Source organism: Acinonyx jubatus, chromosome C2, assembly GCF_027475565.1.
Source record: "Acinonyx jubatus isolate Ajub_Pintada_27869175 chromosome C2, VMU_Ajub_asm_v1.0, whole genome shotgun sequence".
NCBI lineage: Eukaryota > Metazoa > Chordata > Mammalia > Carnivora > Felidae > Acinonyx > Acinonyx jubatus.
In genome coordinates, this window is record NC_069384.1 from 138,662,559 (window position 1) to 138,677,055 (window position 14,497).

Consider the following 14,497-nt stretch of genomic DNA (forward strand, 5'->3'; position numbering starts at 1 on the left):
GTTAGGCATCCCACTCTTGATTTTGGTTCAGGTCATGATCTCACGGTCAGCGAGTTCGAGCCCCGCACTGGGCTCTGTGCTTGACAGCGTGCAGCCTGCTTGGGATTGTCTCTCCCATTCTCTCTGCCCTTCCCCACTTGCACTCTATCTTTTCTCTCAAGAAAAATAAAAAGAAACTTAAAGCAAAAGAATACTTTAATGTTCCACTTGTCTTAGAATTTTCCACTTACAACGGTATCTATAAACCGTAACGTTGAGAACAGCAGCAGTGTTGATTATCAAATATAAAATTGAAAGTAGCTAAAAGCTACTTCCTACATGCCAGGCACTGTTTTCAGGGCTTCATATCCTCACATGCTGATGACAAAACTATAACATGCAACATCTGAGTAACTTGCTGGAGATTACATGGGTTGTCAGTGCCAGAGCTGGGATGTGAACCCAGGCAGACTGGTCCCTAATAGCTCACAGCCTTGGAACGACACCAGCTCCTTTCTTAAGGGTGACCTTTGAGGCGCCCAAATGATCTCTGACTACCAATGACTACTTTCGAGGTGGCAGAGTTAACAGTATATAAAAACTAGGGTCTAATGACTACCATATTATGTTACAGAAGTGAGAGGCACCAAGACAGTAGGAGAAATAAACCCAAGAGGTAGTTCTTTAAAATAAGTCAGATAAACCTCAGAATTATACAGTAAACCAGGAAAAAGAGAGAGAAGCACAGATAAAAAAAAATCTTAGAAATTGTAAGAGAATACTGTGTTCAATCCCATGCTTATTATTTTAAAAATACTAACACAAGGACAATGTTTACATACAATGTGAATTACCAAGATCAACACAAGCAGAAACAGACACGTTGAACAGAACAAATAAGGAGAGAAACAAACACCAACAAACAGAAAAAAAATCTTAAGAAGTTATAAAAGCATTATCTCGTTCAAAAAATAATCCAGGCATAGAAAATTCCACAGGAAACTTCTTTAAAATTCTCAAGAAAAATAGAATTCCCATTACATTTTTTTCTGTTCACAGCACAGAAAAAAATAAAAACTTCCCAATCACATTATGAAGTTAAGCATCATTTTGATGTAAAAACTAACAAGACAACATAAAAATTCAACGTAAGACCAGCTCATGCAAATTGATGCAATAATCAACAAATATTGAATACAGCAATGAGTTATGAAAACATTTCATCGTGACCAACTAGGCTTTACTCCAAGAACAAAAAGATGATTAAATATTAGGAAATTTGTGATTATAGTATATCATTTTAATAGATCAAAGGCAAAAATTACACAATAATTTTTTTAATATGATACTCTATATCAAGTCTGGTGAAATGCAAACAATTCTCATTGGATACTCACAATATCCTTACAAGATGTTTATATTATTATCCTCATGTTACAGGATAAAAAACTGAAATTGGAAGAAGACAAATAACTTACTCACTGTTATATACTTCTAAGAGGAAGATATGTAATTTGAGCTCATGTCTGTCTGGCCATAAATCCTATATTCTGGCTTCTGTGTTATGGTTTCATATAAAGGATAACCTACCAAAAATAAATCTTAAGGCATTTTACAACATTTCAAAACCCCTTTTGATTAAAAAAATACTTGCAGCTTATTAGGAATGCAATAAAATCACTTAACATGGTTGGAAAAACCCATCAGAAAGAAAATCAGAAACAAGATAAGAATAAATACAATTAAGTATATTTAACACTGCTGTGGAAATTCTAGTTTATGCTATAAGATGTAATTTTGAAATATGAAGTATGCTCTTTAGAAAGGTAATAGAATCATTATTTGGTATAATATGATTGTTTACTAGGGAAACTAAAAAGAACTAGGTAAAAAATAATAAATAGAATAAAAAACAAAATATAAAAACTGATCTTTCATATAACAGTAATTACCAATTAGAAAACAATACCTAACATCCCAAATATAGCTAAATAAAAAGTATATAATACTCAAGAATAACCTTCAAAAATATGCAGGACTTATATGAAGAAATAATTTTTCTATCACGTCAAATAAGACTTGAAAAAACCGAGGCATATTGTGAAATGATTGAAAATTGTAAAGATACAAAATCCTTCAAAATAATTCATAGTTTGTATATAATTCTATGCAGAATACACCAGGATTTTTATAATCAAAAATTAATTCCAACATTTGCCTTGAAGAATGCTCAGATGATAATTGCTAAGGCACATTTAAAACAAAATAATGAAGGGGTTAGGGTTTGCCATATCAGAAATGGATATGTGTTATAGAAAATATAATATGATTCCCCTATAATAATCAACAGATAGTAAAAAAATAAAATAAAAAGAATGGAGGGCCCAGATACAGAAATGTATTTGCCAATTTAATTAGAGATAGATTTAATCACAACTCAATGGAGAAAAAAGGGATTATTCAGTAAATGGTGTTGGAATAACTACTTGAATAGTTAAAAATTATATTTCTACCTCATATAATATGTCAAACTAAATTACGGATGAATTACATATTAAGGTAAAAAATAAAGTTATAAAGGATTATGAAAAATCTAGGTGGTTATTTATTACATATTGGGCCAAACAAAGAATTTCCACCCATACGTCAGAAAGCAGTAACATATTTGGCTGCAGTAATTAAACATGAAAAAAGTCATGTATTAGTACAATACTTCAAATTAAAAGGCAAACACCCAACTAGGAACATAATTTCCAGAGATAGGACATATAAAGAGTTTAACACAGTGCATAAGCAAAATATTAACACCTCATTGATAAATGGGCAAGGACTATAGATGAACACGTTATATAAGAATTACTATAAATGTCCAATAAGTGTTGAAAAAAATTTTTAATGACTGATGCTTAATTCTACCAAGTGTGAGGAGAGACAGAAACTGAGACTGATATACTGCCAGTATAAGCGTAAATTAATACCTTTGGCCACATCTGAGAAGAACTATAAACATGTTCACATCCTCTGATTGCATCTACTATTATGTAGAAGCAAGAAAGAAAATGGCAAAAGATGAAATGCAAGGCTACATCATTTTTTCCAAGAGAAAGCATGAACATTCAGCTATAGTTGTATATCCAAAAGTCCAACATTATACAGTCATTAAATAATCATGTTTTGAAGAATATTTAATGCCATTGAGAAAATGCTCCCTGTCAAGTGAACACAGGTAAGATATAAAACGATACCTAGACTATGGTCCTGATTCTGTAACATAATAATATATACAGAGAAAACAAACTGGGTAAGAATGTGGCAAAATGTTGCAGTGGCTATCTCTGAATATTAGAGTAGTTAATCTTTATTTTCTAAAATAAACATCAGAATGAAATTTATTTTGTAAAGAATGAGGACAAAACAATGATTGAGAAGAAAAACAAGAAGCTGGACCCATTGGACATAACCTCCTAAGGAAATAAAGAAGTCCGCCTTTTGTATCCCTCTCATTTTACTGCACAATCTCAGAGGGAAATGGTGGAGTGGGTATCTCATAAACCACCTTAGCTTTTAAAAGGAATCATCCTAGAAGCCATCTCTCCATCAGCTCGGGCTAATTCTTTCTTTACTCTTTCCACTCTGGCCTCTTCCCATTTAACTCTGCCAACCTCCACTTTCTTCCCACTCAAAGTCTGGCCACAATAAAACAATCCCAACATAGGAAGCAGGTCTGGGGGGAAAGTCAGCATCCTGAGTGATTATTGAGGGAAGGATGTGTGTTTCTGCAGAAATGCATTTTGCCTCTGCTAAATTATCATTTCACAACACTATCCACCATGGAAAGACTTTTCTCAAAAAAAACCCCTATACTCTTGAAAACTCCTGCAAAGCCTACTGCAATGATGGTATCAGAAGTCCATTTATTCTTTATCAGCATAATTCAGGGCGTTTACTAAAACTCTTTCATCCAATCTCTCAGTGATATTCAGCAGATATTTATTGGGTATTCTCTAGGGTTAGAGGAAATATTGTGGGTGTGGGAGGCTGAATAACGGTCCCTAGAAATGTCCACATCCTCATCCTGGAACCTGGGAATTTGTTACATTACATGACTAAAGAAACTTTACAGATGTGATTAAGGTAAAGATCTTGAGATGGAGACCTTGTCCTGCAAAATCTGGATGGGCCCAATATAGTCACAGGGGTCCTTATAAGGGAAAGAGGCAGGAGAGTCAAGAGAAGGAGATGAAAAAAGACAGAAGCAGAGGTCAGAGTGATTGCAGCACCATCAGTCAATGAATTTGAGCACCTGAAAGAAAAAGCAAGCAAACAGATTCTCCTCTATAGTCTTCCAGAAGGAATGAAACCTGGCTGACCTATTTTGAACTTATTATTCACTTAAATCTGGAGCCTCTCTTTGTGTGGTCTTACAGAAAATTTATCACCATTAAAGTGTTTCTTGTTTTTGCCAGAATTTCCCAGTGTGTTACAATGAAGCAAATCCTGTGAGCTGTCCCACAATTCTAAAGAGTCCTCTAATCAAATGTACTGTAATACCTTCTTGGAAATCCACAATGTACTTTTGCATATTAAAGACTAAGTAGACTTTTTCACCTTGTTTAATCTGGAATTTTCCAAACTTTTGACTGTAGAGTTTTAAACCTCTATTTACATCAACATCATTAACAACAACAAATATTTACTGCTTTGTATAGCTGCCACGTGCCAGGCCCTGGTCTGGACGGACCCAGGAACACAGAGAATGAACCCATTCTTTAAACTACTTCATGGAGTTTAAACACGTTTAAACAAATTGATAGACTCTGCCAATCCCTATATACTTGAAACATACCGTTTCAAGTTTTTAGTTATCTTTATAGATGTGGTTTTTTATTTTTTTAATCTTACCCAACAGGAAGTTAAATTCCTAGAAAGCAGGTATATTTCTTTACAAGCCCATCTTCTGTAGCTCTTCCCTCAGGGAGCTAATATTCCAGTCAGTGAGATTTGCCTACATTCAAAAGAAAAAGGATATTTTGGGGAGAAAGATAGGGGATTTTTGTTATCTAATCTGACAAATAGACTAACATTGAAAGATTAAACGGATTGTCCCAGACTGTTTTACTGAAGCGTCCCTTGACTGTATGTCAGAATTTCCTGAACAGTATGAATTTTTAAAGCCATGAAGGAGCAGTCACACTTGGGGTAACCCAGAGTTCATAGATAGAGTCTCCTTCTTCACTTCCATCCCTCCACCATTTCCCTCCCCTCTGATCTTATTCCAAGTCTGAGGTCTTAATGGTGGTATTTCTTTGACTTATAAAATAGTCTAGTGGTACAGTGGATATTTTGGGTCATCACTGCATAATATTATCATAAGTAAATAATAAGTATTGTAAGTAAATTAAAAGAACTTACATGTAATTAGAAGTAAATAAATAATAAGTAATAATGTTAAATAGTATTAATTACGCCCCTACTTTCCCAAAGGGAATAAGGAACAGTTCAATATATACTGCGTTTCAGGCTTCCTGCAAATGCCTGATACCATTGTTCTCCTTGCAAAGTATTTTTTGCAACATTCCAGTCTCCCGTGATCATAGGAAACACGATTGTGCAAATGTTGCCTCTCCTTTTATAAGAAATCAAATAATTCTAAAAGAGGTAAATGAAAACTTTTCAGCAGTATATATTTTAATTATAAAATTAGGAAGAATAGCATCCCCATTCCAATTACTTTTCAACTCAAATCAATAGAACTTCAATTAACTACATTTTTAAAATTCAATCAAGAAAAAAAATCTGAAGCATTTAAAGAATGCTATAAATTATAATACATTACCCTGAGAAAAACCCACTGATGCATTTTACATATTATTGAATATTCTTTACAATCTGCCATTCTGTAACAATTAACTAGGTTTAACCATTAAATAAAGAGAAAACAACACACACACACACACACACACACACACACACACACACACATTGAACTTCTGAACTTAAAATGATCTCAACAAATCAGACCGGTCTAAGTGAACTTTAGTAAACCTAGGGAGAGAGCTTTCTCCTGCCATGGCTTTCTTTGCAGTAATGGGGAAAGTTTAATCCTGGAGGGAATGTGTTTTGTTTTACCTTGTCCTGTTAATACATTAATTTTAAGTTCAATTACCAGCTGTCATTTTTCACTTATATAACCATTATGACACAGGGTTATCTTTATTTCTTCCACTTTACTTCTACTTATCCTGTGTATAATCGGTAACACAAAACCCCCTTCTTAGGATGAATGGTGGTGGTCCCCCTTAATGTAAATTTAAAGCACTAAACACCAACACTCTAAGGACTGAGTTCTGGAGGGTAAAGGATGGGCAGGGATTGGATGATAAATCACCAATGAAAAGCCATTAGAACGTGTCAGTGATTAGTGCTCTGTAAATGGCAAGGGGAATGGAAAGAAGGATTCATATTTCAGTTGTCACCTAAATGGTATCACAGGATTTTGAACTACAAAGAGACAAAGAGTTGGTTCTTGCTGCCCAACAAGACTGCTACAGGTTTCAAAGAAAGAGAGTATTTGTCACCAAGACTACTTAATTCAGTAAGCATTTATTAAGTACCCACTGAATGCCAGTCACAAAGCCATAGGGGAAACTATACCTGCTTGCTTGCTGGGTGAAACTCCACGGAAGAGTAGTAGTATCAGCTTGGAGAGTATCAAGCTAGTAAATCATTCAGATGACCCAAACAGGACATAAATAAGTCAAAGGCAAGACAGATTAGTCAGGTCTCTTTCACTGATGAGAATTAGAACCCCAATTTTCAAAACCTAATCAAAAAAGGAGCTTTAGTGGAAGGAATCTGAGGCATCCTCAGACTGTGAGTAATTGCACGAGTCAGGCTGCCAAGATTCCCACAGCACCTCCATCTCTCAACTCTGCTTCTCCCTATTTCTTTCTTTCTTCCCAGTGACAGATGGCGTTTTCCATAACTATGGCCAATTTCAACCTGGCTCCTACCTGCTCTGGTGAAGTCACCAGAGAATGCCTGAGGCCCACCCCATCATCCCTAATCACATGGACCAGCAGAACACTGATGTCAAAACACATGTGAACTGTGCTTTCCTCATAGTGCTTCCCAATGTGCTTTTGAGTTCAAACAAGTGTTCGTATTTTTGTGTGCAACTTTTTCTTGTTTAAAGTTTTAGTGGCATGTATAACATAACACAATGAAAGCCATGTAATAAAAATACGTGTAGGTCAAAAACACTAGAATTCTAAGTTATATTTGGGAGATGGAACGATAAAAGTGATTTTTCTAATTCGCATTCTCCAAACGTTCTGTAATATGATTAATCTAATGATGAAAAATATTATTGCATATTTTAAATTATTTTTAATGTTTATAAATGCCTAAAATGTGTCTAATTCTGAGATGTGATTAATATAATCTATATTTTGGTGATGAAAATAGCAATGTTTTCTTATAAAAGTCTTCTCTCTTTCGAGGTAAGAAAATATCAAAGATATATCTTTTCCTATATGTAATAAAATACGAAACTATTATTAATTGTGAACACCTTAGGACTTTTGAGAATTTAAGGAAAATCAAATTAACACTATCACAATCTAATTTCAATGATCATCAATAAAAACAAGGGTATAACCTAACACCTATTTAAAAAATACTTGCATGTATGAAATAATCAGCATAACTACAAATAAACACAAGTCAGGGGTCAAAATGCTGTTGCAAAGTTCTTTAAAAAGCGTTTGCTGGTTGAATGTTATTTAGCCTTAAGTAGGAAGGATATTCTGACACATGGTACAAGATGGATGAACCTTCACAACATTATGCTAACTGAAACAAGCCAGTCACAAAAAGACAAACACCGCGTGATTCCATTTATATGAAGTACTTAAGAGTAGCTGAATTCACAGGGACACAAAGTAGGATGTGGGTTGCCAGGGGCGGGCAGGAGGGGATATGGGGAGTTATTGTTCAATGGGTATAACCTTTCAGTTTTGCAAGGTGAAAAGTTCTGATGATGGATGGTGGTGATAGTTGCACAGTATAGATGCACTTAATACCACTGAATTGTGCATTTAAAAATGGTCAGGAGGGGCGCCTGGGTGGCGCAGTCGGTTAAGCGGCCGACTTCAGCCAGGTCACAATCTCGCGGTCCGTGAGTTCGAGCCCCGCGTCAGGCTCTGGGCGGATGGCTCAGAGCCTGGAGCCTGTTTCCGATTCTGTGTCTCCCTCTCTCTCTGCCCCTCCCCCGTTCATGCTCTGTCTCTCTCTGTCCCCAAAATAAATAAACGTTGGAAAAAAAATTAAAAAAAAAATAAATAAAAATGGTCAGGATAGCAAAAGAGTCTCCAGCAAAATAAATAATTATTGCTCGATTCTGACAAAGGCAATACTAGCAAAAAAAGGTACAACAAAATGGAACTTTACAACATTGATAATATTAATGACCACCTGAGATGACTATATAATTTTCAGAGAAAAATGCTATCAAGTAGGAAAGCTAAAATACACAGATAAGCAGGTCTTTCCCTGGTTTGTTTCATCAGATGTGGGAGCAGCCTTAATATATATGTCCTTATTAAAAGAGACATATTGGGGCGTCTGGGTGGCTCAGTCGGTTGGGTGTCCAACTTCGACTCAGGTCTGATCTCATGGTTCGGTTCATGAGTTCGAGCCCCGCCTCGGGCTCTGTGCTGACAGCTCAGAGCCTGGAGCTTGCTACTGATTCTGTGCCTCCCTCTCTCTCTGCCCCTCCCCCGCTCGTGCTCTCTCTGTCTCTCAAAAATAAACAAACATTTAAAAAATTAAAAATAAATAAATAAATAAATAAAAATAAAACAGACTCGTTTACTTACACCCCATCTTGCCAGGACCACAACCCGGAAGTTCATTTCCTGAACTGAGATACACCCCATTACGCACCCACTGGTCATGAGCATACAAAACTTATAAAAAATAAAAATCTTGGTCCTTGAACGTTTACGACAATTTCACGTTGTCTGACTAAATATATGTTGAAATGGTCAAGATTTAACAAGCCCAGAGTACAAAAATCTAATATTTAAAGGTCCTTTCAGAGAAGAACAGTCCTGCAGCTGGCTTTCAGAGGGAAGGAGAATGCAAGCTAGCAGATGACAGTGAAGGATGATGTGCCACCAGTTAAAAATAAATGACAGAGGAGCCCACACAAAGACAGGCCAGGGAGGTATGAATTTAGAGAATGGTGAACAAACCAGCCAAAATAAGGTCAAGGACAAAAGTAAGACAGAAGGAAGTCAAAGCATGTATGGCCTGAGTTTGAAGGTCAAGGCAGGTTCTGAGTCTGGCAGAGGGGGAATGATGGGAAGGCACACGGCTGGCTACAGGAGCAACAAATCACTGGCTGCAAAACCAGTCAGTGAAAAGCAAAGGAAAAGGACAACAGGGAACCAAAAAGTCCTGTAGAAATGATGATTTCACACTCTCGAATATAAGCTACCTACAGACACGGTTTAGTAGAGATATGGTGAACACTGTATACTAGTATGATGGATTTTCTTTGCTTTAAACCTCATCCCTGCTGTTTTCATGGGTTCACATATGCACGACCCATTTCTGAGATAAGGGCAGGCCAGTCTCACTTTAAAACTGAGTATGTCACACCGATGCCACAGCACCCATTCCCAGGGACGTGCAATGGCTAATTGATAGAAATGGGCTTTCTGACAGGAAACTCCCAGGACCCAGTAACTCATGATGGAGAACACCACCAGAGAAAAGATAGCAGTACTATATTTTAGCTCAGCAGGGAAAGTAACTCAGTTGTTCTCCCTGATTATGAATAGACGACCGTTTCGTCCAACAGCTGTAATTTGCAAGGAATCTCTTATGTTCTCTCCTGAAAACTGAGTCAGGTTAATGGTTTTCTGCGTGCTGCAGAAAACACACATTTATTTCACGTTTATTTTCACATTTTATTATTAGTATTTATTATTATTATTTTCACATTGTATTCACATTTATTTCAGAGAAGTAAGTAAAGATTTTTCAAAACGGGCTAGCCATTTTAAGAAATATAAGACATTGGTCAGTTAAATACTACATATATATACACACACATATACATTTATATTTATATTTATATATGAGAATATCTTAAGTCAAATGAGGCTGAGATTTTTTGCATAAATGCTGGTTTTAGTAATAACTGTAAAAATGTGGAAAAAGAGAAGATTAAGTTTGGAGGAAAAATAGGAGGTTAAAAAAAGATACTAACTTGGCTTTTTGGTTCTTAGTTGCACTAACTGCTTTGATTTAAAACTATTGATTATAGAGGTTGAAATAAGACAGACATCAGAAGAATAACTGAGCAAAGGAAGGAAGGGAGGAGGAGAGAGGGAGGGAAGAAAGAAGGAGGGAGGAGAATTAGCTAGCTAGGTAGTTACTTAGGAAGGAAAGAGGAGGAAGGGAGGAAAGGAAGGAAGCAGGGAGGGAGGGAAGGAAAGAAGGGAGGGAGGGGGGCAACTAGACCTCTTTGAACAAAGCATCACAACTTAGTATTTAGTATTCTTACTTACACAATTAAAAATTGTGTCTAATTCTTTAAGAAATAACTTCCATGGATATACTGTACAACTGCAGCTCAGAGACCTTGCAATATTTACACACAGTCCGAATAGTCTTTGCATTAACTCTTGAGAAATAAAGAGGGGATACTCAAAAAGTGATTCCTGCAGAGGGGTGGGTATCCGGACAGCAAGATCTATGTCAGACCCCGTATTTCCAGATTGGCAACCCTCACAAAAGCTGACTTGTCCCAACATTTACTCTGCCTTAAACTTTGAGTTTTAAGTTTCAGTCTGAAAATTACTTTCTTACAAAAAGTTATTTTACACGCTTACCTTTGTGCCTTTGTGTACACAGTCTACAATTTTTCTGCAGCATTCTTTACTTTCACTCTTAAAAGTGTACCACCTGATTTATCATGGAGGTCTTTCAGTCTCAGTCATGCCAGCCCTGCACTCATTTTTCCTAAAAACTCAGAGATGGGTTTCTGTGTTCTGTAATAATGAACTTCATCCTTTTGTACAAATTAAACCAGGCATAATAAAGCAGTAGGTAAATGAAAAACTAGATTAAAAAACAAAAACGGAAACAACTGACCAATCTACAGCAGGCTCAGCTTTTTTGAGAGAGAGAGAGAGAGATTAAGGTGCATGCAGGCAACTGGTATGAAGGTCACCAAACAAAATGTTGCAATCTTAAAGTGCCATGGACGTGTAGACCATGTTCAGCAGCAGCTCCTCATTCGTGTGACTCTCTCTTTACTCATTGTGATCATTCATAAATGTACATTATGATGGCATGCTACATTTGCAGTAACATGTTTTAAAAATTAGGCATGTTTTTTCCTTTAAATTCAAATAAAAATTCTTAACGTAACTTTTTAAAATTTGGCTCCCCAGACCCAGCTTTCGTTAGAGGAGAAGTGACCTGCCAGCTCAAAATTCCATAAATGGTTTCTTCATGACAGACAGGAGCTTTGACAAATCTGTCCTTTAATTACTCACTATGTATCTGCTGACGGAGTTTAAATTACCAAATCGTTTTGGTCCGAAATTTTCGGATTTTCACAGGAAAGAGCTGAAAGTCAGAAGCTGACACGTGTACCGTATGTACCTCGAGCTTTCTAAGTCAAAGTCAGGAGGAAGCATTCCTTGTCCGGGGACCTCCATTCGTCTTCTGTCCGCTCCTGACCTGCTCTTTTCCTCTTGGCAATGACAGCTCCTTGCAAAGCAAATAGCTACCCACTCTGAAAGGAAATGCTCATCCGCTCAGTCCATATTGCAAGTACTAAACAACCTTGAGAGTCATCTAGGGAGTGAACTAGGCTTGCAGCAGATAAGCACAAAGCCGACCTTTAAACCCCAGCCTTTAATAGAGCATTGGGTTATTTCACTGTGTGTTTGCTCAACAGTTTCAGGGTCACAAGGGTCTGCGTTTACTGAGGTGGGGCGAACCCGGGAACCTTGCTCCAGCTCCCACATTGCAACTGATAGAAGAAGGTTGGGGGCTGGGCTAGTAGAGGCCTCAACCCCCTCCCTAAGTGTACCCAGTATCACAGGCTGTTAGAACACATTTTTTAGCATCTAGAGATCATTGGAGGGCACAAGTTGGCTGACTGGCTCTTAGCTACCAACTTTAGAAAAAATGAGAAAGACTCTTGGGGACCCAGGAGTGGAAGATTTTCTTCTTTGCTTTCACCTTGTCACAGTGCCATACTGAGTCCTAGAGCTAGAGAGAAGAGGAGAAATCAGTAATACCTGTCCTATCTTTGTTAAAAATATGATATCTTATTCATCATGGACTTTTTTCACCAATTTTGACTTGTCAAAACAAGACATTGAAATATTTAGGTTGATTACTTAGTTTTTTGATGCGCAAGGTGAGTGAGGCCTTGTTCACCTCACCCTAGTACTCCTAGTGCTCCGCACCTACCTCACTGTTCCTATCTTATGTCTGACTCTACAAATGGAAGCAGATCTAGGCAGGGTGTTGGAGATGCTTATAGTTGATGCAAGAAGTGGAGACGAGCCCAAAGCAGACAAGAAAAACATTAGTGAACATCTACCACATTCCAGGTTCTATGCCAGGCATTTATTTACATTCTTTCAGGTCCTCACCCGTGAGCAAGACATACTAAAATCCATTCAAGGCAGCTGAGGTTTTGAGAAACATGCTTCTTTCCACTTTCCTTCACCCCAGGAACTGGCCCTACAAATCACCTGGCATTCAAGACAGAAAACTGAGAGTTGTCCATGATTCTTCTCGAACCGATAGAATCTTACTGCCAACACTTCTAACTATCCGTGGCCACCCAGCTTGTAAGTGGGGGAGGAAAATTCAAAAGATGGTCTATTTGAGGACAATCTCCATAGTCGTTGCCATATTTGCCACCTCTCCAAAGCAAGTCACTGAATGTTTTGATGTGCCATTGGCCAGTGCAGGACAAGGCTGGATCACTTTCAAGTGCTGACTGTTCTGCAAATTTACTCAGTACATTGTAGTTTGATCTTGAACGCAAGCTCTATCTCTGGCCCAGGACACCACTCTGGGCACCAGATTTGAGCTTTCTCACATCTCCACTTGGATATCTCATATACATCTCAAACTCAGACATCTAAAACAAGATACAAACCACCATTTGGGAGCCTGGGTGACTCAGTTGGTTAAGTTTCCAACTTTTGATTTCGGCTCAGGTCATGATCTTGCGGTTCGTGAGATCTAGCCCTGAGTTGGGCTCTGCACTGTCCGTGCAGAGCCTGCCTCGGATCCTCTGTCCCCCTTCTTCTCTGCTCCTTTCCCACTTATGTTCTCTCTCTCTCTCTCTCTCTCTCTGTCTCTCAAAATAAATAAATGCACATTAAAAACAAAAAGATCCAAACCATCATCAAAACCTTTTCATTTACATAGCAGAAACAATACCAACACTTATTAAAGTGTTCACTATGTGACAGATATTCTTATGACGCATATAGTGCATTACTGACTCATTTAATTTTCATAACAACACTACAAGAAGATTCTTATTATCATTTACATTTTACTACTGAGAAAACGATGGCATAGAGAAGCTAATTTGCCCGTGGTCATATAGCTTGTAAGACGGGAAATTCGTATTTTAACCTAATCAGTCAAGCTTTAGAACACACGCTGTTAACCATTACACCATATCTTCAAAATCATTTAAAATGCATTCATCGTGTTGGTTTCCCAGCACCCCATCTTTGCTCAAGCTACTGTCACTGCTTGCTTAAGCAAGTTCAAAAGCCTCCTAAATGGTCATCTTGGTTCTCTTTCTACCTCACTTCCACACAGCAAGAAGCAGCCAAGAGGGCTTTTTTTTAAAGTTTACATCAGATCATGTCATTTCCTCTGCTAAAATCCTCCAAATCATTCAACTACTTTCTGAATCAAATTCAAACTCCTGAATGTGGCCTACAATCTGTTATGTGAACTGAGGCTTCTGCCCTTTTCTGAGATATTATCTCTTACCATCTTCCACCTCACTTACCACCTGTCGCTCCCACTGGCCTTATCTCTCCTTGGACCCAGGAAACTCTTTCCTGCCTCCTGGCCTTTGCATATGGCTTGCTGTTCTCCATGTTTGCAATGCTCTCCTCCTCCCCTGGCTGGCTTCATCTAATCCTCCATATGTCTCAGCACACTTCCCTGACCTGTTAGCCTAAAATAGAACTCCCTACTATTCTCTCTTAACACCTGTTCTTTTCCTTCACAGCAATTTAAAAATGTTTAAGTCTAGATTTCTTTGTATTTTTACTTGATTATTGTCTGTGAGCTCCATATGAGACAATCAAGGTCTGTTTTATCTACCACCTTATTGCCAGCACCTACCCCAGAGTCTGAAGTAGACAGTACAGTTAATTTTTAAATGAATGAGTTAATCCTGGGAAGCTCATAAATAATTAACATCCTTGATTTTAGTAAGAGAGAT

General features: G+C 37.5%; 1 protein-coding gene across 13 annotated transcripts in view; it reads right to left on the bottom strand.

The window, feature by feature from the left end:
- THRB (thyroid hormone receptor beta) overlaps positions 1-14,497 on the bottom strand; it is a 382,979-nt gene that overhangs the window by 330,014 nt on the left and 38,468 nt on the right. For 2 of the 13 annotated variants that reach the window (XM_053221528.1, XM_053221523.1), the window contains exon 1: positions 10,884-11,638. The exons of 9 other annotated variants lie outside the window; for them this stretch is intronic. The gene's annotated coding sequence lies outside the window, so the exon portion shown is untranslated. Of the gene's footprint in view, positions 1-4,881; positions 4,985-10,883; positions 11,639-11,661; positions 13,429-14,497 lie in introns of those variants that run through there. 2 more of the 13 variants (XM_053221522.1, XM_053221526.1) reach the window with 2 other exon arrangements.